Consider the following 25,495-nt stretch of genomic DNA (forward strand, 5'->3'; position numbering starts at 1 on the left):
TAAACTTCACTAACTTTTCACATGTAACATGTTCTTGCATGTAGCTTTTTTGAAAATATTTTTTATGATACATAGGAGAAGCGAGGCCCTGTTAGGGGTAAATTCCAACAGGCGACATGGCGTTGAAACGGCGACACGAGAGCCACGAACTACGACAAACAACAGACTGCTCCAATGAATTACCGAAAGCAACCCCAATGCCAAAATAAAACGACAGCGAATTTCGCAATTGCTAAGATTTTGAAGCACTCGCGTGCAAATAATTACTCAATGATAAAATCTCTCCTCATTTCATGTCATTTTACTGTCTCGTTTCCTTTTATTGGAAATAATAACATTAATTAACAACTGAAAGTCTGTGTTCTTAATAAATTAGGGATCTTGTTATTTTTACGGCTGTAGATTGTCATTTGCGTAACTCCCTTTTATAGCTTTGACAGCTTTGCGTATCATGTTTGCGTCCCCACATGCTCAGCCTAGCTGTAGTCAGCTAGCAGACAGTCGAGTGTTTGAGTCATCATCAAAGATCAAAAGACTTCACGATTCGAATTTGCTTTACTGACCTTTACTTGAGTTTTACTTGGCTGCTGACAGTACGGGAAAGCACAAAAAGCACAAGAAGGAAAAGAAAAAGCCAGAAAAATAAGACAAGTCTGAAAGGAGAGAGAGACCAGGTGAGTCAGTATTCATTAATCAGCTGCCAGTGTTGTGTCATATGGAAGAGAAGTGACTCGTTTCATTGCTTCAATTCAAATCTCTTTTATTTTTAGACTGCTAGCTGTCTCTCATTTTTCTTTGCGATAGTCGAGTCAGCGCGAACCGAGAATGCGTGACTCGCAAGCGGCTATGCTGCTGGCCGACTAATTTGCATAATTGTCATTTCCGCTCGCACATGTGGCTCTAAGCAACAAAGAGCGACAGCTCGCAGTCTACTTAATTTTACAATCAATAAAGTATATAGGAGTGCGGTTGACAATAAATGGATGAGATTGGGGAGGTTGAGCGTGATAGCGAGAATTATGAAGGCCGAGATTTGTGGGTTGTTATCCGACTCAGCTGAACAAACCGAGCGGATAACACAAACGCTCGGATTTCAGACTAACTGAGCGTTTGTAAAAATCGTTTTAGCGTTGTAAAGACAAGAGTGCTCACAAAATGCAAGAAAATAAACACTAAACATCACATCAACTTGTAAAGAACCTTTGCAATCGCCTCTTTAGTTTGAGGTTGGCTTACTTTCTTTTCCATCAAATACTGTTAGAGGCTTAGAGCTGACTTCGTGTTCATCTTTATCATCCACAAGTCCCTCGAAATCTGCTTCTGATACGGTGAAAAATCTTGATATCAACTCCGCCATGACAAAATTGCTCAAAGTGCAGGTTAACTTGTTAGCCAACGTCACCTTGCATGTATAAAAACTATCGTCGGCAAAATGACATCACTTTTACATGCATAAAAACTGGTGTCTAGTTTTCACACAATAGCCAAAAGACACCAAATAGGCGATTTCAACATTGAAATTGGTGCCACCTGCTCCGAGAAAACCTACGTGGCTAACACACAGACGGAGTGGGAGAATTTAAGGCCTCGTTTTTACAGTGGTACAGGGCAATATTGTCTCCTCGGTGAGTATTATTACAAGGGTATGTGAATTAACAATAACCATCAGCAAAAAGCCCAAAATATCCTGTTAAAATGGACATTGTCGAAAAAATATCCCTTACAACACCTTAAAATACAAATACTCCTCTCCAATAAGCCATCTCTTGGTAGACGAGAATTAACGTCATTAACCCACTGCGGTTCTTGTCGTTTTCACCAAATCTTCTATTTCAAGGGAATTTAAGAATCCCTTAGGCAGTTGGGAGGGTAGGGGTTATGGTGTTTGTATATATTACTTAGTAATATACAATCAGTAATTGGCTCAAGGACCAAATTATTGCCCAGTTTTGATTCCTTCATTGTTGTTCATTTATTACCACAGTACGCCTTCATGAAATCCAGTATAACATGGTTAAAGGAATCCCGTCAAAAAAGACGAAAAAGAAAATGGTAAGAGGACCTTACAAGCGTGTTGACAGTGTAGTTCAAGACGAAGACCTACTGCTGAAGCTCAGAAGTTACACTGCTCTTGTGGAGGAGTTCAGCTATTAAAGGGGAGAGGACCAAGAACAGCTTCTAGAGAAGTTTAAGAAGGGTGAGATTGTTGTCTGTTAAGATTCAGACTTTGCTGTTTTCATCTATTTGGGATCCTTTTTTTGTACCTTGTACAAAAGTGACTACCGTAAGTCACTATACATTGTATTTACTTTTGCAGATGTTGAAAGTCATTATCCTGGATCCCGGGCAATCACGGAACTACACATCGTATGTGGTTAGATGTGGAGTGACTAGAGCTGTGAACAGATTACGATACCATCAGCACTTCAGGGACAGTATGTATACTTCATTTGTCGGAAATTCTCGAGTTATGCATCATGAGACGGAATATTATTTAATAGTGATTTGTGCATGTAGATTGTAGATGTAACTAGGACCCCCGTGAAGATATTATGGCAAACTTTTACGTCTATTGAAAAGATATGGATCAGTTGTTATAACATAAAAGTGAGGTTGTTCGTTTTGCAGATCATGAAATTAAATTAGATACGAGCTTCGATATAATTTGGTTGGACTCATGAAAAGTTCGATGTTTGACCCGAGCCTAGTTCAAGTCAGTTACTAACTGCATCCCTTTTATTTTTTTTTGTCAGATCACCGAAAAACGTGCAAGAATCCTGTTAGAAGTGAAGACATCCGTGACCTTTTTGCTGCGTCCAGAAAAAAGTAAAAATGAATTATTGACTGTGATTACCGTGAACTGTTAGTGACCTTGTCCTTTTGGTGCAAATCAAATAAAGGAGACATACTTACCAATCAATGTTGTATTATTTCTTTGTTTAGTGATCCCAGTGAAACTAATACAAGCGGTACTAATGACAGTGATTTAGATAACGCCCTAAGTGATTCAGAGAAGTCAGAGGAAGGTTTATTTCTGGAAGTTAACATTATTTTTCCCCTTAAAAGTGTTAAAAAGATTCGCTATTTAAGTTAGTGCGAGTGAGCAAAAGTGGGCGGTTGGTGTCTATATGGCTGACAGTGTGATTGAACAGAATACCGTATGTCGGTTACAGGACACGCTATTTCAACTCATAAAGCCAAACTACGTAATTAGTTGGTAAGAGAAATGATGTACGTTTACATGTGAAAATCTTTCAACATTTGGGTAGTTCACAACAGTAACAGAAAGTAGGTTTGAAATAATGAAAAATGATGAAGAAAGGTTTGAAATAATGACTTCGAATGCGTTTTTTTTAATTCTTTGACAAAGGTGTCTAAAACTGTGGGCCCCAAACCTTATGTCACGCACAAAATATGTCGCACCTTGCACGCCTGTTTCCTACATGTAAATCCGCTCTCATAGGCGCGACTTTACGTAATGTAACATTTATTTTAGTTTCTTATGTAGGTATATACACTGTATACAGGCAACTTATGTTGTATTGTAAAACTCCCTGACGAAGTGCGTTAGTCACACGAAACGCGTAGGAGAAAAGGTCAGAAAATAGATCGTTTTACAACTCTTAGAGTTTGCAGAAGTGCTACTCACTAGTTCATTCTTAAAAAAAAATTAAAAAATAAAAAAAATCCATAAAAAAACTGATGTCATCCCAATTGATCTATTAAATCAGTTAATCAGTTAATAGACCAAACCAAAATAATTGGATGTTTTCCTTAATTACCAGATGTTTAGAGGTACTAGACCCAGTGGTAGTGGCTCTTCCAAGAGAACTTCAGACTGGAAACCTTGAAAAAGATCACATTTTTTACAAAGTGATTACAAACGCAATAGAATCTGCCCAAACGTCGGGAGATGCCAGGCAGCAGTTTTCGCATGATAAAGACGTCATGTTGTTCTCCAAAACTCTTGGATTCCACAGCCATGACAAAATTATGAACTTGCTTCGTGGCCCAGGTTTCAAGGGCTAGAAGAAAGGAGGTACATATGACTTTCAATGGAAAGACTGGAATCTCCCAGTTGTTCCCTCAAAGAAAACCAGAGGAAAAGATAAAGGCGGCTATACTACAAAAGATGGCATCATTAAAAGCCTTCTGGTCTCCTATCTCTTACTTGCACAAGTGGAAGAAAGCAGGGTGGTCCCACTGATTGAACAGCCACATCTCTGCATTATTCCGGTTTGGCTACCGACGGAATAAGCATCAAACCTGGTCTACAATTTGACACTCGTCTTAAAGATTTGGTAGGGCTTCTTTTCCCAGTCAAATTGGAGTATGTCAAGACAAACCCATCACCTGACCCAGCCACTTTGAAGGCCTTGTTTGTTACCGAGGTGAATTGCGGAATAATTACTTCGTTGGATAACAATTTGTCCCTTCCAGTTGGCGTAGAGTACTCTGGAAAAAAGCGTTTCCGGTGAAAATACGGCAGAACGCATCCAAAAGCGCGTCACACAACTGCAAATTTGTCTGCGATGTCTTATGCAAAGCACATCAACGGACATGAATGTTATTGTCGGTTCGAGGGAGTGCTGCTCAAGCCGTTGTGAAGGTATGTTAACGTAAGTTAACTGCTTTGTTTTGACTAATATTGGTCAAACTGTATTATAGTAGCTTTCAAGTCATCTATAGCTAAAAGTCTTTCTTTTTCTCGTACACAACTCGAATAAGAATGAAATGCAGGCTTAATTACAGAAAATAAAACCGATCAGTGAGGTTAATGAGTGATTAATCTGCAGTTACGCTGATAGTCAGTCATGAGCTCCCACCTGGATTAAAAATATATCACCTCATTGTTAACGCTTAAAAGGTAGTTACAGAAGTTTGTTACCATTCTTAATGAAGTATTCATTTCAAGCATGCTTAACACTATTATCTAGTAAGATATAATGATTGAAGAGTAAAGATATAATTATATTTACTTTACTTTTCCATATAGCTTGTCTACAAAGTGCAACAGTTTGCCCAGCCTGCAGTGAAAAAGGGCAGACGTCTATAGGTGGTCCATTGCGCGCCTGTGAGCCGTGTTTGGGTTCGGGGTGCAAGTGTGTGAAGTTGATAGTACTTGCGTGGACAGCAGATTGCGAAGAGAGTAACAAGCAGGCCATGGAACAGATAATACAACTTTCCGCAAATGGGGAAATTGCTGAACATCTGAAGTACCTAAGGCCGTTTCCTGAAGCAGTTCACCTTGCAAAGTGCTGATTTATACTACAATGGTGAACAATTTAATCTGTCGAATCTTCGTGTGCTGTATAACGATGGAGATGAAGGCATCAAACGACACATGCGACAAGAAGTCACCCTCAGCGCAATACGAAATCGTGATAGAATGTCAGTGGAAGCCATGCTTTTCATCGCAAAACCATCCGTAAGAGGGATTATAGGTAAAATACCACAACTGGTGCAGACCGTTATCCCTGAGCCTTTCCGCCTGTACAAAGGGAACGCCAAAGGGGTTTTGGTAAACCCTACCGGCATCTGTGTTGCTGATCATGGTAGCATTTTTATAACTGACAACAAAAAGTCCTGCTTGTTCCTTGCACGTGTTCACTATCCTGTTGAGATTACAGAGTTGTCCAAGTCCTTACAAGGCCCGAATGGTGTCATCTATGTGAATGGAGTCGTCTTCGTAGCTGATACGGGCATGGAAGATTAGCATACAAAGCCGTGGTGCCGTCAGTCTTCACAGACCCGAAGAAGATGAAAGTTGACGAGTTACGCGTTCAACTAGAAGAAAGAAATATCCCAATTGTCGCAGAACCAAGGAAGAAAGATTCAGTGGGCGCATTAGCAAACTGGATCTCCGATCAAAGAAAAGCAGTTAAATATTCAGCAACCGACCTAAGTACGCTACCCCCTGATAAAGAAATCAAATGTCCCTTGGCTGTAACTGCTGCTGCAACAGACATGCTTATGGTTACTGACAGTCACTCTCACTGTGTACTCCAAGTGACTATAAACAACAATGGTGCATGCTTACTAGGAACTGTCAGTGAGCTAATGAAGTTACCTGAACCCTCAGAGCCTTATGGGTTGGCCTTTGCAGGATCTGTACATTGCAGACTCGAGCAATAACGGTGGGATTACGAAGTTCAACCTCCCAACTTCACAGAGTGTTATCCTTGTGAAAAACGGCACACCACTCTGCCAAACTGTCCACGGGGTAAATGTGACCAATGACGGAAACGTTATATTCACTGACCGAGATTCTCGCATGCTTCGAGTTCTATGACAAGATGGCACACATACAGAGATAAAGGTGCTTGCTGGATCCGGTGCGGAGGTCTCGAAAGACGATTCCTACCTTGCTGCTTCGTTTGCGCAGCCAACAGCCTTATGTGTTGAGGGAAAAACTGTCTTTGTTGCTGACACGGCTGCAGGAGCTGTTAAACTGGTCACACCTACAAGTTCTCTATGCAAATTTCTAGAGATTCTTGATCTGCTCTGCAAGATGTTTGGAGTTCATCTAAAAGGAGTACCAGGAGAAATCCATGCCATCGAGGAAGCTGTTTCATCACTTCATGAAATGAGTTCCATGTTTGAACAATGGGTTGATGAAGTGCAAACAAAAATGGGGAAAAAAGTTACCACGCAGGGTCCGCAGGGAACAATTTTCTCAAAGAGTCGCCGCAGCTTAGAAATTTTGACAGAGTCACTGACAGTGCTGGGAGGATTTCTGGACCACACAAGTCCAGAGTTTCACAGCGTTCTCAAGTTGGCAGTGATCCTGACCCTTGTCGTTGAGAACTTTTTCAGCAAAATGTGTTCAAGAAATGACATGCCAACTGTGTTGGAATTTGCGCACTTGTTTGCCCCCACCATCCGCGACTCCTTGAAGCAGCTGACAGACACTAGCTTCTTGTATTACACATTGCCTTCAACTTACTATGAAGCGCCAGAAACAATGAAACTTGCGTTTCGGGCTCTGCCGTCAATTCCTTCTCCGCCTTCGGTACAAATGCCAAAAGAAGATCAACATTGATGAGAAATTGAAGGGACAACTTTGGAAAGCCTGTGCGCCAACTGACGGTGCGAAACCAAAGTACGAAAGATAACGTTGGCACCCTTCCCATATTTGCCTATACCACTCCTGACCCTCCTCCACAACCTTTGAATTTCTCTGCCATGGTCAACCAGACGGTAAGGATAGCCAGATGATGACCCGAACTCCTATTTTGACCTTGAATTATACGTCCCCACCTTTGAAGACTGTTTGTACTTCACCCACCACGGAAAGGTCAACGTTCATCGTGATGCAGTCATTCGTATCGTCTATGAAAGAGATTTACAGAAACGAGAGAGTTTCATAAATCTCACCGTGGAGTTCTATGGGACATTGTTAAGCGATCTCCATGATGTTGTGGACCTTTTGCCTGAAGGTGAAAGCTGTGAGGAGACCAGCAATCAAGAGTCTGAGGAGGAAAACGCTACACAAGTGTCTACTGAAACCAGACCAGTACGGACATTACATGGCAAAACAGTAATTCGGCCAAATCGCTTGGACTTATAACTATGAGCAGTGCAAATAAGTACACATCGATGAATCTTGTTCCTGATTTTGATATATTCTTTTAAAAAGAATCACATAGATGTCACTTTATTGACTTTATTAGCCCTGTATGGTCCCCGTAAGATAATATTATTAAGCCAAATTCTGACAGGGACATTCCAATGTTTCAAATCTTCGGTGCGGCAGTGGACGAAATTCCGACAACAACATAAGTACCTTCCGAAATTGCGACATGATCAGGTTTGAAATTCAGATGGGGACATGCATACCCCCCCCCCCCCCCCCCAACAGGGCCTCAGAAGCAGCTAGATCAATTTTAGACGTCATGGAACACACTCAAAAAGATCTCGAGAATCTTCCATCCCTCCCACAAGCCTTCCCCAACATTTCTCAATTACACTTTGACACCGCCGGACTTGCTAAGCTGTTAGGTAATCTCGACATCAAAAAAGCCGCTGGCCCAGATCAGATCCCCTGCTGGGTATTGAAAAATGCAGCTCAAGAAATCGCCCCATTCCTGCAACGGTTTTTCTCACTTTCATTGCAGATTGGGGACGTCCTCCTTGACTGGAAAAATGCAAACGTACATGCCATCTTCAAAAAAGGAGACAGGTCACTGGCTTCGAACTACAGACCCATCTCCCTCACCTCTGTTTCTTGTAAGATCATGGAACACTTCATATTTAGTCACATCATGTCCCACCTTGAGGAGTTTAAGATTCCATCCGACATCCAACATGGTTTTCGTAAATTTCATTAATGTGAAACCCAACTACTCACCACCCTCGATGATCTTGCTAGAAACCTCGATCATGGCAAGCAAAGCGATATTATCCTGCTGGACTTTGCTAAAGCTTTTGATACCTTTGTACACCAAAGCCTTCTTCTCAAGCTACGCCATTACAGCGTACAAGGTTCAATCAACAAGTGGATTCAAGCTTGGCTTTGCTACAGGGAACAATCTGTTTTGGCGGAAGGAGTTAAATCAGCACCTGTACCAGTCATGTCTGGCGTTCCACAGGGCACTGTACTTGGCCCCTTAATGTTCCTTATCTACATTAACAATATAGGTGTAAATATAGAGTCCCGCATCTGTCTCTGCCAATGATACCCTCTTATATGCAACGGTGAGCAGCAAGGATGACGCCAATACCATACAGCAAGACCTTGATAGCTCAGTTGCCTGGACCAATCTCTGGCAAATGTCCCTTAATCGTGACAAATGCAAGATCCTGAATGTTTATCGATCAAAAAATCCAATCAACCATCAGTACAGTATGGGGTTCCTTTGGAATCTGTATCCCACCATCCGTACTTGGGAGTTGAATTGTCTTCCAATTTGAATAGGAGCTTTCATTGCTGCCGCAGCGAGGGTGCCTGAAGCCACCGAGAAAGGCAGCAACTCTAATCGGCACAGAAATATACTTATGGGGCTTTCTTGCAAAATGCAAAGGATTGTGGTCACGCAAAGATCAAAGGAACAAAGCATTGTGGTTAATTTTGTGGGCACCACAATGCAATGCGCTGCTTTGCTTTTTCCAGTTTCAGACAGAGCAAGGGAGAGAAATCAAGGTGAGTATTTTTTGTCGTTTTGAATGCCCTTGATTTTGCGGAATTTTTCTACTTTGTTTATATTTTCTAAACTGCATCTCTTTTAATTTCAGAACGTAATATATTTGCAATTTCAGCGTCATGTATATCCTCAAGGTAAAAGTGAAGGTAAATTCTTGAATGTTGTGTTGTTGATTACGTAAGCTTATCTGCATTGATTATTTCCAACTTTGTTCATTTTTAAATACAAAACAAAGGTACTCAAGCTATGTACTTACACTATAATTTGAACACTACCTGCCTACAGTATTTCATTCCAATCGTGCAATCTTCTGATTATCACGATTTTTTTTCAGCAGGGCAAAACTGCATTTTAGCTCAGCTTAAGTCATGAATATGTGAATAACATACACATTTGAAATGATTTACTGGATGTTAGTCGTTTTCAATGACATGCTTGACATGTAAACAACATTTTATTTTCTAATAGATTTTTATTTACGCAAATCATTGTATTCACTGCAACCTAAATTTAAGTTTTCCATTGCTTCCTTTGGTGTGAATTTTCACACTTTGTTCTAAACTTGATCACTTGGTGCATGTTTATACGACTCGTTCCAAACTTGATCACTTGGTGTATGTTTATACGCCCCGTAACACAAAAGTTAGATTCATTTATATCTTACCAAATAAACAAGTGCAACAGGAAACAACATTTCAAATGTCCGATATTTTGAGCCTCGTAGCTGTTTTACAGGTTTTATGTAATCACTCTAATAGAGGGCGTCTTAGGAACGCTCACTACTTAGTAACAATAAGTATTAGTCAGAAGTCTGTTCCACCGTTAAGTAAAATCACACTACAATTTATTGTATATTTAACAGCTTCAAACAAATACAATTGTAAGTTCTGTTTCCTTTGCACTTTCAACATGTCATTAAATAGACATTTCCGTTGTTATACACGTTTTTTGTCATCACTGCGTTTTCCCATTTCACATAGGCACCCTGGGTCATTTTCAACTCTTTCAACCTCCCCTCCTTATTCTCATCATAACAGCACTCACCTGCCTCCCCAAGGCAGCATTCACTCCCGTTCCAGTATACTAGTATAGAGAATATTGTAGAGAAGGCTAACCGGTCCCTTGGTTTCATCAGACGTAATCTTTATTCCTGTCCAGAAAGTGTTAAAAGTCAGGCCAATCCCATCCCCATTCGTCCTTGTCTGGAATACACCGGGTCCACTGGGCTTACACAGATGTTGATGGGAAATGGAAAGTAAACAGTTTTCAGATGGCTCAGTGTGTCAGTACAAGGGAAAGATTCCGTTCTATGACATAAGTAATGCAGGCATTCCTACTGAACAGAATTTTTATGAGACCATCCATGGGAAGTCAGTTTGTGACGCTCTTGGGGCCATAGCAAAGCAAAGTGCAGGCCTTGATGTACTGCGAAGAAAAGTGTTAATCAGAGATGCAGAGGAATTCTACAATTATTGTGACCAAAACCTCACTGTCCAGAACAAGCAGAAGACCAATTATGATAGAAGAGTAGAAGTTTCAAAGCGGGAATACATTTTTGTATCCAAAAATGACATCCAACATGGACGAGATGCAAACCAGGCAAAAACTGTCAAAGGGAATAGGATGCTCCATGTAGATGGTGCAGGCAAGTTACGAATCAGAAAGCTTTCGTGTCTCTGTGAAGGGTGCCGGAAATTGATGCAGTGTAGAAACATCAGTTATGTGGGTCCATGGGAAACGAAGACCCTAGCCACGAGTCAAGCAAAAGAACCGGTAACTGTTGACAGAACAAGTGCAAGTAACAGTGACCTAGGGAACCATGAAGCTAGCACTTTAACTGCTACAGCAACACAGCAGCAGCCACTACATGTAGCTACTGGAACATGGGTGGCTGTTTTTTATGATGACAAGTGGTACCCTGATGTAGTAAGAAGCCACTAATGAAAATGAAGCTGAGGTGAACTTTATGGAGTATGCAGGAAGATCTAGAGCACAGCACACATTTAAGTGGCTGCAAGAAGAAGACAGGGCATGGTTACCGAAGAAAGAAATCCTTTGCGCACTTTAGGAAGCGCCCAGTTAATAACCGCCACTTTTCATTTTGCTAAGCCGTTTTTACAAAGGTTGACAGTATTTTTCAAAAAGTGTTGAATGTCTAAACTTGGAACTTGGAACTTGAAACTGGCTGAGTGATAACTGAACTTAGGACTGCTTTAATCATGATTTTTTTTCCCCTGACCATTTGGAGTGGAACTCATTGTTAGCATTCAAAAACAAAACAGTTCATGTTCTTATTTTTGTATGAATTGTAGCACATTGTTGTATGAATAAGGTAATACTCTAAAAAATGTCCTGTCCGTAACCATTGCCTATGTTAGCTGATTGTAAACATCAGATTTGTTTATGCAACCAATTTATTTTGCATATATTTAAAGTAAGTACCCATCTTGTCAGTAGAATTAAGGCTACCTCCAATGGTGTAAAGCCTACCTCAAATTTTATCATTCTTGTTTACTACATCCAGTTAAAAGTTGTTACTAGTATTTTAATTTGTTAAGTGCTCTTCTGCCAAATGCTGTTTATTACCATTTACAGAAAGAAACAGCTTTCAGAATACAATTTCATCACGTCCCGTCCGTAACCTTATTTCATAACCATTCAGTAAATATTGGAGGTTTTTTCTAAAATAAGGTTAGTGTTTGTCCCCTAAGTATTGTTTCCAGTTACAATAAAGGTTGAATTTAAAATAAAATATTTGCACGCAAATAGGATTTTTATGCCCCTTTGTCTCTGTGTAATAAGTAAATGTAAATAGGAAAAGTCTTGGGGAGGAATCTATTGTAATTGAGGGAACCCCCTCTTGTATTTCATTGGTCAGGTGATCATTCGCTCCATGTACTCGTCATTCTTCTCTCGTTTTAGATCGATCAAGACGTGTTTTTTGTTGCAAGGTAAGCCTACAATTTTTTCCCTATCTCTTGTCTTTTGAGGGTTTTCGTCTCAATCATTGGTTTAGCTGCGGGTAACTTGTCCCCCCCCCCCCCACTTTTTTCTTGGCTCGTATACTTTTTGTGTCATCTTTGTTTGCATCGCATGATTTCTTTGTCTCACAAGCGCTTGCTCCCTCGTGGTCGTTGCTTTCTTAGTTGGGGTTTTTTTCCCATGGCTTCTTATCGTCATACGGTTCTTGTCTTGGGTCATTCGTTCGTCCAGCGAACAAAGAAGCTCTTGAGGCTAAGTTTGATCCTCGGGTGGATATTTCTTTCGGCATCTCAGACGACGCCATTGTTCATTTACATGGCAAAGGTGGTCGTACGGTCCTTGGTTTGCGTAGTGATCTGGATGTTGTGTCTTCGCTCGCCCCCGATGTAGTCATTTTGGATATCGGCACAAATGATCACGCATCGAGGAGCTGGTGAATTTGTTATTGGACACTTATTTGGTCCGAGCGATCGGTGTGTGAGGTGATACCTCAATTTGGCCAACCTGCCTTTAACGCAGCGGTCCCGGTCCTGAATCAATATCTTCGGGTGGTTTTGGACCCGTTTTTTAATGTTTTTTGTTGGCAGCACAGGGGTTTTAGTAATCCCTCGGTGAGTCCGTATTTACCAGATGGTGTCCATGTGAATAAAATTGGGTCAATACTGGTTGTACCGGAGTTATCGTGGCGCCATGTTGCATACTTGTTCCCTGTTGTATTTCACACCTTCGCTGTAACTGTATACTCTCCATTTTTATGTTTGCTTATTTATTCATTTTACTTTCTTGGGGCTAGTTTGCATGGGCGGCTGTCTCACACGGTCCATTTTTTATCCACTATTAGTGTTTTTCTATTCATGCATGTTAATTTGAGGACTTGTTTCCCTGGTTGGCCATATTTGATCGAGATTTTTTCCCGATATACAATTTTGTTGCATTGTTTTGTTTTCGTTCCTTGCTTGAAGTCTGTTGTCGACCCAATTTTTTGTTCTGGGGCCTTGTTCCAGTAAAGCTCGAGGTTTTATTCCTTACTTTCTTTATTGTTGTGGCTTTTTTCCACAACAATTTTTAATTTATTTATTTTTATTTATTGATTTATTTATTTATTAGACGTTTCTGAAACTTGCTATTGTGGTAGCAATTAGGCGTTTAAGGAACTTGCGGTTGCGACGGCATTATGCCAGCCACGCTCGTTCCTGCCTTTCATACGCAATTTCTGTACCATTTATCCCGAGGCTTTTGTTCCTCTGTTTTGTTTAGTTGTCTTAGGCTCTGTTCCTGGTTTTCTGTTAGATGTTGCAAGGCTTTGTTCCTACATATTCTTATTTGATTAGGCGTTTAAGGAACTTGCGGTTGCGGCGGCATTATGCCAGCCATGCTCGTTCCTGTCCGAGCCTTTTGTTCCTTGGTTTTGGTTTGGTTGTCCCAGGCTCTGTTCCTGGTTTTATGTTAGATGTTGCGAGGCTTTGTTCCTCCACATTCTTTTTTGATTAGGCGTTTAAGGAACTTGCGGCTGCGGCACCCATGTGTCAGCCATGCTTGTTCTTACCTTTAAATGGCTTTAAATGACTTTGTTTAGCCTGGTTGGCTTGTTTATTTGGTCCAAGGCCTTGTTCCTTGGTTATTTATTTCTTTGCAAAGTTTTATTTCGCATGTTCCTGCCTTGTGCACGGTTCTGGCTTTGTTTTGTCTTCCTAGATGCCTCCTCAACGTTCACAACGCCAGAAGCGCCCCTCATCCCAAGCGTTGGAGGCCCTGGTGGTGTCACCCCCATGCAGGCCAGCTCTGGCCAAAGTGCACCTGGTGGGGCGCCTCCAGTGAGCACCGCCGCTACTACTACTGCTCCCATAGCATCCAGTGTGGATGTTGCACCTGCCGGCACCAGTGCTGCTACTTCGCTGCCACCGACAGGCATGCCTACTTCTTCAGCAGCAACCTTGCAGTTGCCCCTGGAGCTCTTGAGTCAGATTGTTGCCCAAGTGACTTCCCAGGTGACAAGGCAGCTGCGCCCTTTCATGGCAGCACCTCAACCCAGCAAGGACCAGGCGCAGGCAGGGTATCCCCTTTCCCAACAACTCGTTGAAGTTCCCCTCGAGCAAAACCAGGCCCGGGATCAAGCACCAGCTGCGGTCACAGAGGCCAGTGAGCAAGTTCAAGTGGCCGTTCAGCACCTTCACTTGTCCTTGGCAGGTGAGACCAGCTCTTTACCTGGGACGGCCAAGCCCACTGAATTGTTTACCTCTGATAATTTCCCTGTTGATTCTCGTGTTCCTGCCAAGATTAAGACCAAAATTTGGCAGGAGGAATATATTGATTTTGGGTCCTTGTTGGTCAATCCAACAGTGGATGGTGGTTTTCAACTCACCATCCAGAATTCTGGGGAGGCGCTTGAGCCTTTGACAAAACCCAAGCGTATCACTACTATTGATGCCTGGATGCAGGCTTTCAATGTTTTTGTTGGTATTTATGTTGGGCGATACCACCACGAGGCCCAAGGTCTCATGAAATATAGGGCAACTGTTCAGAACCTGGCTGCCTGGGGGCACAACTGGCGCTTTTACGACGAGAATTTCCGTTTTTTGTGGCAGTCCCCAGCTACCTCTGTCCCCTGAGGCAATATTCACATGGAGTTGTGGCTCAGGTCGCAAGGTGTCCCTAAGACTTCACTGCCTCAGGTGGGTTCTGTGAGATCAGGTTCTTCCACTAGTATCCCCAAAGGATACTGTTTCAAATTTCACTGGGGCGGTGATTGCTCGTGGTGTGCTTTCAAACATTTGTGTCCCAAGTGCGAGGGTTCAAACAGGGCCCTTAATTGTAATTTTCGTGCCTTTGGGAAGAATACAGGTCCCAACTCCCAGTTTCGTGGCCCCAGTAAGCCCGCTGGCAGCCGGGCCCTGCCTCAATCAAAATCCACAGCACCTACCAACACCTGTCAATAGTGATCGTTTGTTTTTCTTTCTGTCTGGGTACGACCCATCAATTGTTGAAGTTTTAGTTAAGGGTTTTACACAGGGTTCCCCTTACATTATGAGGGCTCGCCTTCTTCTTTTCATGCCTCCAATTTACTCTCAGCCATTGGGAATGCTGCTGTGGTAGATGCTAAGATTACGAAAGAGCTTGAGGCCCATAGGCTTACAGGGCCTTTCTCCTCTCCACCTTTTTTGGTTTTTCGGGTCTCTCCACTCGCTTTGGTTCTTAAAAAAGTGGAGGGTGAGTTTTGTTTGATTCAGTACCTCTCGTACCCCAAGGTTTGTTCGTTGAATGATAACATTCCTGTTGAGTTTACCAGCGTTTCTTATGTCACTGTAGAGGATGCTATCCATTTAATCCAGTCTGTAGGTCCGGGGTGTTTTCTTGCAAAAACCGACATCAAGAATCCTTTTTGGATAGTTACCATTCAGCCCCAGGATTATCATCTATTGGGCATATGTTGGCGGGGTATGTATTATTATGACCGCTGTATGCCTATGGGCTGTTCAAGCTCTTGCAAAACTTTTGAAATGCTTTCATCAGCTGTTGAATGGATCACTCAAACAAAACTGGACATCCCATTTATTTTACATTTGTTGGATGATTTTTTGCTTCTTTCTAACACTGAGGAAACCTGTCGGAAACAATTGGAGTTATTTTTGATGCTTTGTAGTTACCTGGGTATTCCAATGGCCCCCGAGAAGACTGTTGGTCCATCGACCACCATTGCTTTTGCAGGTATTGAGTTAGATTCCATTTTGATGGAAGCTCGCTTGCCCCAGGAGAAGATTGATAAATGCCAGGAATTGATTTCCATTTTTCTTCAGCCTCGAAAAGTTACTCTTAAGAAAATACAATCCTTGACTGGTTTACTGAATTTTGCTTGTGCAGTGGTGGTCCCTGGACGGGCACTTCTTCGTCCCTTAATTGACCTCACCTTGGGAATTAGAAGCCCTTATTTCCCTATTCGCCTCTCCCAGGCTGTTAAGGAGGACCTGCGGGTTTGGCAGCAATTTTTGGCTGGGTTCAATGGGCGCACTATTTTTCTTTCTGAGGTTTGGTACAATTCTAACCAACTCAAATTATTTACTGATGCCTCTGGTACTGTTGGTTTTGGGACAATTTTTAGCACCCATTGGTGCTATCGAGAGTGGCCGATCAGTTGGAGGCATCGAAATATCGCAATTTTGGAATTTTATCCCATTGTTTTGAGTATCCATTTGTGGGGAAGCGAGATGCGTAATCGCCGAATTTTGTTTTTTAACCAACAATGAGGCATTAGTGCACGTTATTAATAAGCAATCTTGTCGGGATAAGGAGTTGATGTTCTTTCTGCGTACGCTGGTGCTAGCATGTTTATCCCATAATATTGTTTTCAAAGCAAAGCATATTCCAGGTGTGAGAAACAAATTAGCTGATTCTTTGTCTCGGTTACAATTGCAGACCTTCCACCAACTGGCACCAGCTTACATGCATCCATCCCACACAGAAATCACTCTGCATCTGCAGCCGCTCAATTGGCAAATGTAGCATCGTTTTTTTTGCGTTCCAGTCTCCAGCCTTCTTCTATCCCTACATACAAACGTGCGTGGCAACTTTTCCATCAGTTTCATCAGTCTCCTTGTGATCCATTGCCTATTTCGCCACCGGTGCTCGCTCTTTTTATCACTTATTTGTTTGATTCTTACTATGCTCCATCCACTGTTACCACTTATGTTTCGGCATTGGGCTACTCTCATAAGCTCATGGGTTTTTCGAACCCTGGTAAAAATTTTTGTTTCTCAAATGCTGAAAGGTTATAGTAAAGTTGGTTTCCGCTTAGACAGCCATTTACCCATCACACCACCTATTTTGGACAAGTTGATATTCGTAGCTGATCAGCTACAAGGCACTCCTTATCAGGTGACCCAGTTCCGGGCGATGTGTTCCCTGGCATTTTTTGCCTTTTTATGAGTAGGTGAAATTACGTTAAGCTCAGGGCAGGGGGCTAATCTTCCACTTCATCCCAGCCACCTAAGGAAACTGTTAAATCCCGTGGGCGATCTAGTTGCTTATAAGTTGACTTTTTGGAATTTTTAGCTTTACAATCGTCACCCTTTTTCCATTGTTATTTCTCATCAGGCTAGTTCTCGTCCGGTGGACTTGTTATCGCAATACTTGGCTAAGCGTGGTAATCATCCAGGCCCCCTTTTCATCACAGTGGATGGCTTACCTGTTTCTTAATCGTTTTTTTCTGCGCAACTGTCAATGGCAATCAGTTTATGTGGGCTTGCTCCTTCTCGCTATAAAGGGCATAGTTTTCGTATTGGTGCTGCCTCGCATGCTGCAGATCAGGGGTTTTCTGATGCCTAGATTCATTTATTGGGGCGTTGGAAATCAAATGCTTTCCAGAAGTACATCAGATTGCCTAGCCTTTCTTGGTAACCTAATGTGCTGGTCAGGTGGGCCTGATGGTACAGTTGGCACGGGTGGCTGTATTGTCAGGCCCAGTTGGTCCGGTCTTCTAGTTGTAATGCACTGGTGTTGGTGGGCAGTTGTTTTCAATAAGATGGTCAAGGGGGTTCAGGGGTGCAGTTAGCATGGGCGGCTGTGTCGTTGGTCCCCCTTTTGGCCGGTCTCCTTTAGATACTCCTGGTATTTGTTGACATTATTTTTACAGGATACAGTTTCCTTGGGCGGCTGTTTTCCACCTTGTCATTTCGCCTCTCTCATTACACAAAACAGTTTGTGGGTACAGTTTGCAGGGGCAACTGTCTCACCGGTTTTGGTTCCTGAAATGTGCTGGTGTTGGTGGCTAGCTGTTTTTTAATTAAGATGGTCAGGGTGGCTCAGGGGTACAGTTAGCATGGGCAGCTGCACTGTTGGGCCCCCTTAAGCAATTCTTCTATAGATACTACTCTGGTATTTGTTGACATTGCTTTTGGGATACAGTTTGCACGGGCGGCTGTTTTCACCTTGTCATTTAGCTTTTATTAACTCTAGTTGCACAAAGTTTGCGGGTACAGTTTGCAGGGGCGACTGTCTCACTGATTTTGTTTTCCACTTATTGCTTATTACTTTATGTTTTTAGTGCTTCTCCCCTCTTTTGTTATTTCGTGCTGCACTTGCCTGGGGTGGGGCAGCATATGTTTCTTATATGCTTGTCGAGTTTTCAGTGCCTTCACCTTTACTGGGTCAGAATGTAAATTATTAATTTTATGAAATTTGAGATTTTAATAAAAGCGGCTATGGGCCTTTGTCCATAGCAATATAAGTCCAAACTTTGAATTTTGTTTATTGCCCAGTAAACGAAGCTCAGGCAAGGCAGTTTTTTACTGGGGAAAAGATCTTAGGGTTAAAGAGGAAAAAAAAAATACATTATACAGAGTGTGAGATCTTCAACTTCAATTTTTAGTGGTTTTTTTAAAACTTTGGTCACCCTGATCTGAGAATACTCGTCATCCAGTCGCAATTCCTGCATCAACCAGGGTTAGTGTTATAAGCGTTTCCTATGTTACTCACAGTTTACTGAAATTAAAAAGAACTGTCTCTGGTCTAGATGGAATCCCATACTGGATTTATGAAGAATTTGCCTATGATCTTGCCCCTGTTGTAACCTATGTGTTCAACTGTTCTCGGAGAAATCACACTGTTTTTCAAGAGCAGGGCTTTAACTTCTGGAATAAGGTGGCTTTACAGTTGTCACATTAAGTTTACTGAGTAGTCAGTGTGATGTTTGAGTGAATTTCAAAATTACAAAAGGTAGTAGCTAGAAGTGAGAAGTAATGTGTGTCAGTCAGTGTATGTCACTTCATTGCTACAACTCGCATTCCAGAATGGTTTTGGCCATTTGAGATTGTTTTGTTTGAAGGAGGTTTATTTCTATAATAATAATAATAATAATAATAATAATAATAATAATAATAATAATAATAATAATAATAATAATAATAATAATTTTTGCAAGAATTATGAATGCAAATTTGAATCTGTAAATAAGAGGTTGTATGATGTGCAACTGTTGTCCAAAGCCTCCAAGTGTGTTAATATTCAAAGTAATTGACGTTTCTACCATGCCTTTTGCTAATTTCTTATGAAACCCTATCGACTTGGCATTTCCTCAAGGGTGGCCGCTTAATAGGGGTTCGATTGTGTGTGTACTGGTACAGAAAATAAATTTTTCATTACACGTAATTTAGTGAAAAGGGTACAGTATCCTGAAGACTGTGAAAGAGTTCAATTCTCCACAGTGATGACGATGATGATGGTATAATAATAATAATAATAATAATAATAAGCTTTGTGACTTGGAAGCAGAGATGTTGAGCATGGTGTGTAATGATGTGGAAATAGAGCTTGTCCTTCAGGAAATCACTGGATAGACTTTGAACAGAGGCACAACAGAGCTCCTGATGCGCTATTATTGGCTTCTGGGAGAGACAGAGGACTGCATTCTTCGATTTCAGGGTTTATCACCCTAATGCAGATTCTCACAGAGATCTAAGTCCCAAGCAAGTCTACAGGAAACACGAGAATGAAAAAGAAACGCCAATATGCAAGCAGAGTGATGGGCGTGGAGCAAGGCACCTTCACCCTACTTGTTTTCATTACCACAGGCGGAATGGCAGTGGAATGTAAGAGATACCACAACAGACTAGCTGTTCACTATTTATCAATGAGGTTCACATAAATTATCTTGTTACTGAGGCAATTTGTTTTGCTGAACAATTCATCTCTGGTGGCAATGCATCAAGGAGGTCTCGTGTAAATGAGTAACATCCAATGCTGAACTAATGATTTTCTGCGACCAGGGAAAGCTCATGGAGAGAACTTGTACTTTTGTTCAGAGTTTAAAGCTTTTCGCCTCATAGTGGCAGAGAAGCCAAAGCTGTGTGGTGTGTTATTTTTTGACGCGTCACTGATATGCTCAGTTTCCTGAGCCAGTAAGCAAGCTTTATCAAGGCAATGGTTGCTCCATGCATTGTTGAGGTCTGCTGTAGATAACAAAGATTTATGTAACAGGATTTATGTAACAGGATGGAAACACTACAGTACATGCTCAGCGAAGCTCCTCATGATCAGAATTTCAAAATGGTGGACAAATTGCTGAATTTTGCTGTAACTGTATAAATCACTATGTATTTTGAGATAAAAGACTGTACTAGCAGAGCAGCAGAGAAGGCATAATTCAAGCAACAGTTAATTTTACTTGGCTTATATACATACATTTTTACATAATCTGTTTAAAAAAGGAGCCTCTAAATCAGTAAAACATAAATTTCCTTGGAGCCAGCAGGCAGGGTTATTAATTTGTATGAAGGTTACATCTTTCACATAATGAAGGTGGGCAGGCTTTTGTTGGGCTTGTATTTCTTTCAGTCTTACTCCTATCAGAAAGTCCATTGAACAGCAACGACTTAACTGGCCGATATATAACATTATGGTGTCTCCATGGAGCACATTTTCCGCCAGGGAAACATTACCTTCACCCAGTGCTCGAAACTAACAGTTGTTCACTCATCGAAAACTAGTAAAATTTACCATGGGACGAGTGAAAATTACAACCACTCTTCATTTTGGACGAGTATGCGGTTTGTTGTCTTCATCGTTTTTATATTTTACACATTTTAAGTCAATAAAAACAATTATTAAATGTGTGCTTTGTAATCATGTATAATCATGCTGCAACACCATTTAAAAAACGGGGAGAAACTGGTTCGAGCAAACTCTTTTTAACATGCGTTGTAGATAGCAACATGGCAGGGGAAAGTGAATTATAATGAGGTGCCATGGTTAGGTTTAGCCACTATACAGAGTGAGTTAAGTGGCATTTAGTGTGAAGATTCTCAACCAACTGAAAGCAAAAGAGCCAGAAAGGGAAGGGCTTTCAAGGAAGTATTGAGAAAGGAATGAGTGGCTGGTGTACGATGAAGAACCAGGGAAAATGTTCTGCAATACTGCCAAAACAAACAGCGTTCGTTTTGTATCAGGAGTCCAAATTTGCAGCTTGCTGGCCTAAGAGCCCATGAGCAATGTGCTTGACATGTGTTAAATGTAGATGCTAATGTTGCTCAGACTAAATTTACAGGAAAAGGGACCATCAATGCTGCATTGGTGAGAGACTAAAGAAAGAAACTCTTGCAAAGATGGAAAACTGTTTAATACAGCTTACTATATACAGGGCTCAAAGTTAGCGACCAGCTGGTCGCATTTGTGCCTAGATTTTTTATTGTGCCCCTAAAAAATCATGTGATCGCACTCGTGTCTAAAAATGCCCAAGTTCAGTGCGCCTGAATTGGGGCCACTTTGATTCCTCACCTGACAATTCTTGTGTACGCTGCCTGATTAAACACGAAACAGAAGCTTGAAATAATAAATTCGAATGTGAATGTAACGCAATTAGGTTCCACATAATAAAATTACACCATTTTTCTTGCATCAGTGTGAGTTTTATTTGTTGTTTCCCAAGTCCATTTGTTGTCAGTGTTTCATCCCACCCCCGGTTTTGTGACCGCACTGCTGACATGTAAGTATGAAGGCAACACAGTGAATAATATTTCATCAACCCCCAACTCCAATGATGTGACCTGTGACCAAGATAACGAGGACGAGCCAGCTGGTATGAAACAAATAGTATACAAGTTTTGGACAGCATGATTAAAGGAATTTGACTGGTTAGGATGGGATTCACAAAAAGAACTGATGCGCTGCATTTACTGTATAGCCTTTCCAATGCATGCATCTTTATCCTTAGTCAAGGGATGTGACAACTTTAAATGCGAAACACAAGAGAGAATCAAATCAGATGTGAGATGTATTCTCCATGTGTCCACAACAGAAGACCTCATTTGCATCAGCATGAAGGGCCAGAATTGGAGGAGTTTGACCCAACCAGGGCTCGAGACTAACGGTAGCCAACTAGCCACAGGCTAGTTGAAATGCAGTTTTGGCTAGTGGGTTTTGGGCTTTCACTAGCCAAAATGGCTAGTGAAAATTTCAGGCATTTTTATAGCGAGGAAAACAGCTGTGGCTGTTGCCAGGTGGCTTGATTCCACAGAGAGAGCAAGAAGGCCAAACTATAAGGATTAACTCTAAATTGTACTGAAATATTATGCATGGTAGTAACTCTGCATGGAGAAATATGTGATGTTGTTGTTTTTCTTTCTAGTGAGTTTTTGGAAATGTTTACTTTCAAAAGTGTTGTGTTTACATTCCCTTAGGAAGAATTTTAAAGTAAAGTGGAGTTAAAACAGTTTTAAACAAAATTTCAATTCATAATTATGCCCAATACAGCTACGTTAAACTTGTACTTGTACCATATTGTCTTTCTAAGAAACAAATTTATACAGTCAAGAACAGAGCCCAAGAGGAAAAACGTGAAGATTTATTATTTGTTTTACGGTAGAATATTTTAACAAGTTTAATCAAATGTGATGACGTTATAATTTATTACACATCATATTCTCTGGCTTAACAGGATGACAATAAAATACCTGATGAAGTCATGTCTACAAGTTTGCGACATTTTTTCCCTATCAACATTGTATAATTTAAAAGTTAGAATGTCTACCCTTCCGAAAGAAAGTTCTGAAAGTTCTGGCTAGTAGAAAATTGGTTTTGGCTAGTGAAATCAAAGTTGTCACTAGCCACTGGGCTAGTGAGAAAAAAAGTTAGTCTCGAGCCCTGCCAACTCCAGCAGTTGTGAAGTGGGAAGAGATCAAGGCGACCTAACCATGCCCACAGAAAGTGGCCAAATGAATTAATTTCAGTTGGTGATCCATGGGACTTGAAGAATTTCGTCTGATCAAGAGGATACAATGACGTTATTCCTTACCTTTATTTCATCTCATTATCTCGTTGAACATACCATAACATGTAATATTCTAAAAAATGTAACAGTATTATTGCTATCTCCTACATACAGTAAGAGACTGAAAGAAACAAACACATGATTGAAATTAAAGATTACCATGCTGATTAACGATTGGCAAGCGAAAATAAGCAAAAGAAATTAGCAACGAATCGAAGCTTCTGATGTTTCTTTTTGGTGCTACCAGTATTTTAAGTTGTGCTCCTAAAATTTTTAGCTGTGCGCCTACAATTTTGGCAGTGCACCTCGAAATTTACACCTGGTAGCACAGGTGCTTCCAAAGCCAAAAATAAACTTTGAGCCCTGATATATGTTATCTCAAAATGCCTTTTCCCAGTTTTACACATTTATGTTCTCTTCAGACAAAAGATGGACTTATGTTAGGACAAAGAAATAGAGAAATGACCATGGATGTAACGAGTTTTGCAAGCATAATTATATCCCAGGTCATAAAAGATGAACAAGCAGCTATAATTAATACACATTTTTTGTCTGTATTAGCCAATTGAAGCACAGATGTGAGTGTGATTGAGGGGGAAATTGTTTATGAAGATGTGTCAGCAGAAACCATAACATTTTATGTGGGACTGAAAGAGGTCCTAATGCCAAAGCACCTGGAGTTCTTCATGCCATTGAAACTGTCATGGATGAGAAAGAAGAACACTGGAAAGAAAAGTTGATTTCTACTGGTGCAGATGGTGCTTCAGTAATGATAGGTACATGTAGACATGGTGGTGCAATGTCATTGCTGTAAGCTCAAGTTCCACATGTTATTGAGCACTGTATTGCCCATAAACTGGCTTTCACTGATACTGTTAAGTCAAGTGAGGTCATGAAACGTGAAAGAACTGCTTACTGACAAAACACTGACTAGCTACAGGTTTTCACAGTACCTGCATTTGCTGTGGGATGTTGCAGTTGAACTGTCAAGTTGTCCTTGTATTCCAGAGAAATGAAATTACAAATCAGATGTGACAAATGAACTCGACCTTGCCTTGCAAAACATGGCCAGATGTGGAGGAAGACATCTGCAGTTGTTGTTCCAAGAGAAAGTTGGTGATGGAGTTGTATTTCTGGATGTGAATCTCCTGAGAGCAGAGAATGACACAGCCACATTTGCTAGAGACGGAGGATATCCTCAGCGATTCAAGCAGATTTTTACAGCAAAGATTTGAGATTTCTGTTCTCTTCTTCTGAAAGCAGCAGCTGTAATTATGGATCACAATTCTAGGGATCAGTTAGGACTGTATGGTGAGGAGGACGATGTGGTCATTGCCATTCACTACAAAGATTTGCTGCAGAGAAATGACTTTGACACTAAAGAGGTGAAAGACAAATGGCTATCTCTGAAACTACACGCTTCGAATAAAAGAGCCATGGAAACCCTGACAAAGCAAGCTTTCTGGAAGCAAATATACACCTTGCACTCTGATCAGTTTTCACAAGTGCTGATGCTGGTGGAGATAAGCTTAACCATGGCAGTTTCATCATCTTGTTGTGAAGGGGGTTTTTCTTGTATGTCAAGATTAACCCTTTCGCCACCACATGCCGGTTTTCCGGCTCAAGAAAAAAGTGTCCTAACACTACGCCCCGGAAATCCGGCGAAAGAAACATGGCAGACAACTCGGCATCATACCGAGGCAGATTTCGTTGGAGGGGGGTCTTCCTATTAGAATTGGGTTCTCAGATAAATTTCTCAAACTCCCGGCAAGAAAAAACATGGTGGTTTTACCCGAAAATTTTGAGTTATCGTGAATTTTCAAACGTTACGCGTCACCATTTTTAAATGTCCCCGAGGGAGGACGATCAATCGAGCGATGACGAATTTTCTGAGGACGAAGAAGACGTTCTGCAAGCAATTTTCGACACTGAAGATGAAGAGGATGAAGGAGAATTCGAAGGTTTTCCGATCCAATTACCAGAAAATATGAACTGGACACAACCCGAATTTGAGGCGGACATTGAGGACTTGTCCTTACAATGTGGGCCAAAAGAGAACACTCGACGTCAGGAACCAGCGCTGGGATATTTTTAGCTTTTTGTGGACAACAGGTTAATCGAAGAGATCACTGAATTTACGAACAAGAATGCTGTTGCTAAATGGACTGTTAACTGGAAACGAACAATAACAGCAGAGATCAAGGCACTTCTTGCAATGACCATCATCTCGAATGATCTGCTTGTTGTTCCGAGGGATGAGCGCTACTTTATCTTAGGTGGGAATACTTCTCTCTTTCATACACCTGGTATAAGAAATGTGTTTCCCTCACGTAAACGCTATTTTGATTTGAAGAAGTATATTTCTTTTGTGGATCCTGATCATGATAAAACGGAAGATGAAGCAAGAGATGTGCTCTACAAGATCCGAAATATCACCAGAACAATAACTCAAAAATTTTTTGACCTCTACAATAGTTATTTTACCTGTAAAATATAGTTAACTAATGGGAGCTTAACACAACCTTGGTCCTTAGTGCATATCAGCGACTTCATCGCCACTAAAACATCTATTACACACATCTCGCACAAACAGGGACCTTGCGTGACATTACTT

The 25,495-nt window shown here is 41.2% G+C and overlaps 1 long non-coding RNA gene and 2 pseudogenes across 1 annotated transcript in view; 2 read left to right on the forward strand and 1 right to left on the reverse strand.

The window, feature by feature from the left end:
• Positions 1-1,507: 1,507 nt before the first annotated feature.
• LOC146476901 (uncharacterized) overlaps positions 1,508-25,495 on the reverse strand; it is a 39,079-nt gene continuing 15,091 nt past the window's right edge. Inside the window, exons 3-4 of the long non-coding RNA XR_014865482.1 lie at positions 2,914-3,034; positions 1,508-2,396 (exon numbers count right to left, since the gene is read on the reverse strand). This is a non-coding gene — a long non-coding RNA (uncharacterized LOC146476901). The remainder of the gene's footprint in view (positions 2,397-2,913; positions 3,035-25,495) is intronic.
• LOC146476902 (uncharacterized) lies at positions 15,727-16,622 on the forward strand (annotated as a pseudogene).
• On the forward strand, positions 20,109-24,614 carry LOC146476903 (uncharacterized; annotated as a pseudogene).

This window comes from Pavona decussata, unplaced genomic scaffold, assembly GCF_977016875.1.
Source record: "Pavona decussata unplaced genomic scaffold, jaPavDecu1.1 SCAFFOLD_72, whole genome shotgun sequence".
Classification (NCBI taxonomy): Eukaryota; Metazoa; Cnidaria; class Anthozoa; order Scleractinia; family Agariciidae; genus Pavona; species Pavona decussata.